Source organism: Osmerus eperlanus, chromosome 18 (assembly GCF_963692335.1).
Source record: "Osmerus eperlanus chromosome 18, fOsmEpe2.1, whole genome shotgun sequence".
In the NCBI taxonomy this organism is placed as follows: domain Eukaryota; kingdom Metazoa; phylum Chordata; class Actinopteri; order Osmeriformes; family Osmeridae; genus Osmerus; species Osmerus eperlanus.
In genome coordinates, this window is record NC_085035.1 from 2,577,921 (window position 1) to 2,582,933 (window position 5,013).

Consider the following 5,013-nt stretch of genomic DNA (forward strand, 5'->3'; position numbering starts at 1 on the left):
AGTGGTGATAAGAATGACCCAGCACACACACACACCTTCACACACACACACACACCATTACACACACACACACACACGTATAAACAAACAAACCAGTACAGGCAGGGGCACTCTAAATCACACTCTGACAGGGCTCTCTGCATGCTGTGGTCCGCCCCTCCCGCCCCTCCCGCCCCCTCCCCCCCACCTCCCACCGCCCCCCCCCCTCCCCTCAGTGGATATCAGGCTGGTGCAGAGCAGCTCAGGCCAGCAGATAGTGGGTTCTCTGGGGGTGGGGGGGGGCAGAAGGAGCCTGGGGAGTAGGAGGCTTACCCTGCTACCCCAGATAGGGGGGTCAGAGGTGAGAGGGCAAGCGAGACTGTGGAGAGCTTGGAGGGACGTCTGTGTGCCTGCATGTGTGTGTGTGTGTGTGTGTGTGTGTGTGTGTGTGTGTGTGTGTGTGTGTGTGTGTGTGTGTGTGTGTGTGTGTGTGTGTGTGAGAAAGAAAGAAAGAAAGGAAAAATAAAATAAATATGTGTTTGTTTTTTTTTCATTGTGATTCACAGTGGAGGGGGTTTTGGTGCACAGGTACTGCAGATAGTTGACAATTTGACCCTCCAGAGAGTTTGGCTTGGAAGAAGTTTTGTTTCAATTAACCAGGGGGTCGTACGCAGCGACGAGCTGGCTTTGATTTAATATCTGCTCCAAACGGCGGCGAAAAAGCAATCAGTTCTGTTGTCTGTTTCCTCGTCAAGCCTGTTCCAAAACAAACCCCTGTGGTGAAGGAGTTTGAACAGAGAGGCACAGGTGCATCTTCCCACCCCAGTCAACGAGACCATTTATGTTCTCCTAAATGTTCTCTGACTTAACTCCCTTAACTTTGAACTCAATCGCGCGAAAATTGACGTCAAGTCTTTAAATGGAGCCTCCTAGTAATTGAAAACAGCCCCCGTCAGTCATAACCGAGGCTTGGAGAGGCGAAACCTAAGATCTGTGAATGTCTCTTCTCTCAGAGTTTCTCAGAGCACGTTTTCACGCGCCGCCTTTTTCTTTTCTATATTCCTGTTCTTCTCCTCCTTCCTCCACCGCTTTCATCCGTCCGAATCCATCCCTCCGTCCGCCCCCACATCCACCCTGTCCTGTTCCTGCCGCTACCTCCACCTTTCTTCATGTTTCTCATTCCAGTCTCTCCACTTCCTCCCCCTTACCTTCCATTCATTCTCTCTCTCCTCTCTCTCTCTCTCTCTCTCTCTCTCTCTCTCTCTCTCTCTCTCTCTCTCTCTCTCTCTCTCTCTCTTTCTCTGTGTCTCTCAGTTTCTCTCTCCTTCTCTTGTTCTTTCACAATTTCTTCCTCTCCCTCTCTGTTTCTTTATACCTCCTCTCTCTCCCTCCCTCCCCTCCCTCCCTCCCTCCCTCCCTCCCCTCCCTCCCTCCCTCCCTCCCTCCCTCCCTCCTTCCTTCCTTCCTTCCTTCCTTCCTTCCTTCCTTCCTTCCTTCCTTCCCTCCCTCCCTCCCTCTCTCTCTCTCTCTCTCTCTCTCTCTCTCTCTCTCTCTCTCTCTCTCTCTCTCTCTCTCTCTCTCTCTCTCTCTCTCTCTCTCTCTCTCTCTCTCTCTCACACACTCTCTCTCTCTCACACTCTCTCTTTCTCTCTCTCGCAGTCTCAGATCCTGCCTTCTTATCTCATGGCTGCCGTCCTCAGTAATTATTATTATGTGCAGCAGAGATAATTCGAAAGCTGTGAGGAGAAAGAGGAGAAAAGAGAGGGATGAAAGAAACAGTGGCTGCGTCTTCCTGGGCTGTTCCTCTCTTATCTGACCTTGGGCAGAGCCACTTATTGTTAGGCAAATCTCATGTGCGGGGTGGAGAAAATGGAGCAAACGAATGAGCAAGAGAGAGGGAGAGAGAGAGGGAAAGAGAGAGGGAGAGAGAGCGGTAGAGAGAGCGGGAGATGGATGGAGGCAGAGGGAGGAACGGTCGGAGAGCAGCAGGGGAGAGAGAGTGTTTTATGGAGCGATAGGGAAAGAAAGGAACAGCAAAAGAGAGGGTTAGAGGCGTAGAAGAGAACGGAGGGGTGAAACCAGTCAGGGAGGGAGGAGGGAGGGAGGGAGGGAGGGAGGTGTGTTTATGTGAGATGTGTGTGTGGTGGGTGTACAAGCATGAGCGTGTGCATGTACGTGCATGTGTGTGAATATGTGTATGGGGTGTGTGTGTGTGTGTGTGTGTGTAGGTGTGCCTGGTGCACTGGGCACTTCTGCAGTGTGTCAATAAATCCCAGTGTTGAGAATGAGTGTAAAATCAATCTCCTCTCTGTTTGGGTAAGGAGCGTGCTCAAACTGAACTCAAATTTGTCGACATAAAATTATCATTTTTTCATGATATGTGTGTTTTGTGGTCCATGCCATCTTCTATTCTACATGCATGTGTACCTCCACATCCTCTCTCCCTCCTCCACCCTCCCTCCATCTCCCCACTCACTCACTCCTTCACTCACTACCAGTACCATGCAGGAAACTGTTAGCAGTACCATGCAGGAAACTGTTAGCAGTACCATGCAGGAAACTGTTAGCAGTACCATGCAGGAAACTGTTAGCAGTACCATGCAGGAAACTGTTAGCAGTACCATGCAGGAAACTGTTAGCAGTACCATGCAGGAAACTGTTAGCAGTACCATGGTATTGAGGTAGGGCGTGAGGGATGGGGGAGGACTGAGGGATGGGTGAGAGGGGGGAGGGGGGGAGAAGGGGGAGAGAGGGAGGGGGGGGGGGGGCTGACGTGAGGCCTTTTCCACCCAGCCTGACGCGTTCCGTTAATTACGAGCCATTCTGCGTGACCAAGCGTCCGTTCTTCCTCCAGGGTCAGAACGCTCCTCTCCCGGTGATGAATCAGCCCCGTGTCCTTCACAACACGCAGAACACCGTGTGCGTGTGGTTTGCTGTGTGCGTCTTCACGTGTATTTTCTAGAACTTCCAACTTTTTCAATTCCCCCCCCCCAAAAAAAAAAAAAAACCCCAGCCCACACCAAAAGTGTTTCTCTGGAAGAATCAACATCCAGACGTGACTTCATTTTCCTCTCCCCTTCTCCTCATCTCCTCCATCCGTCTCTCTCTCTCTCTCTCTCTCTCTCTCTCTCTCTCTCTGCCTGGACCCTCAGCTCTCCTTGGTTCTCTGTCAGGGGCCTCCAGGCCACGCGGGATCGTCTGATGCCCCTGGCAGCTCACTAACCCCCAGACGAATGAGCCTGCCACGGCCCCCGTGGAGCTCCAGGACTCTCTCCTCTCCAGGACGCCTGGGCTGGGCAGGTATTGAGCCCAGGCCTCCCTCCCAGAGACAAAGCAGGAAGTGAATGAGCAAGCAGTTTGGTTGACACCCACTGCCCCCCTGCCAGCTCTCTGTCCGACTTTGCTCGCCTCGCACACACACACTCACTCACTCACTCACACGCTCACACACACTCGTATGCACTTGCACACGAAAAGGTCCAGGCCAATTGAGGAACCTTGCATACGTTCACCACACACACACACACACACACACACACAAAACAATCAGCAGCATCTCAAGACGCTCTGCCCTTTGATTGCTGGCCCTTCCACTCAACCGCCACCTCCTGGACCAAAAGAACCCCTGGCCCTCTGCCCTGTCACCCCCCCCAACCCCCCCTCCTCACCTCCTCACCCGCCCTCACCCCCCCCCCCCCCCTCCCCGCAGCCTGCTCCTTTCAGCTCCTTCAACAGAGAAACACATAAACAAAACGCCCTGGGTGATAAAGACGCTTGTGGGAATACACACGGTGAAAGGAGACCCGCCTATTGATGTGGGATTGACTGGTTATTGAGTATTGAGTGAGAGAGAGAGAGAGAGAGAAAGAGAGACAAACTGAGAGGGGGAACAAGAAAAGAGGGTGCGATACGTTTCAGGAGGTCTGACGCGGAAGAAGAAAAAAGGTGACAAAAACCGTGATCCCTGTTGATCTCATCAGATCATTAAAACAACCAGGCGGGCTCCATTGTTCCTCCAGCCCAGCTCTCGGAGGGGCAGAGGGGCTGCAGTCGGACAGGGGCCTTCCCACACTCTGGGCGGGGAGAGACAGGCCAGGGGCCAGGGGCCAGGGGCAGAGGGGACCAGAGCGACCCCCCCGCAGGCCACCACAGCTTCTTATCTGCGGCAGGCGACACGATCGCGGAGCAGATAGCGTCGGCTCTTCATCCAGCTTTGGTTCCCCTGCACGATTAAGATACGCTATTAGGCGGGTCATGGTTTGTGCATCGCAGATCAACACTGGCTTATTGTAGACTGGAAATAGTTTGATGAATTGCATTATGGGAAGGACGGATGCAGACCAACAGCTGCAGGTCACACCTTGGGCGGGACATCTTCTCAGTATCAATCCCCACACCACACCGCTAAAACCTCACATCTTCGGGAAACTTGCTGTGCTTCCAATATAGTTCCCTCAAACTGTTCCTGCGATTCGCCTTCCTTCCTACCTCCAAGGATGCTATTTCCGGTACACAAATCCAACTCACACAGGCGTTTCATGCTTCCAGTCTCATGGTTTCGAGGAGAACATGCACAGCACTGGAGGGACGGACTATGCCCACAACACACTCCGAGACAAAACACTGGTTCTCCACTGAGCTAATTACTCGGTCGTCTTTTGCACACACTCTGGTGATCCCTTTTCAAACAGCAGACAGCCTGTTTGGATCTCAGGTGGCAACCACTAGGGCTTGTACAGTGGTGCGGTTTCAAGTTAGATTCGTCAGCGGGAGGAGGAGGTGAAGGTGTTTGTTGTGGGGGGAGAAGGAGGTGTTTGTTGTGGGGGAGAAGGAGGAGGAGGCGAGTTGTGAAGGTGTAGGAGCGAGAAGGAGGATAATCACTCCCCCCCAACACACACACACACACAGTGAGGCTCAGAACAGCTAGGCCCGGTGCCTGCAGGACAGCGTGAGGATCGAGGACAGCGTGAAGGGCAGCTGCCAAACTAAAAACTGCTGCTGCGGTGAATGACTGGGCCAGCCGACTCCTTGTAG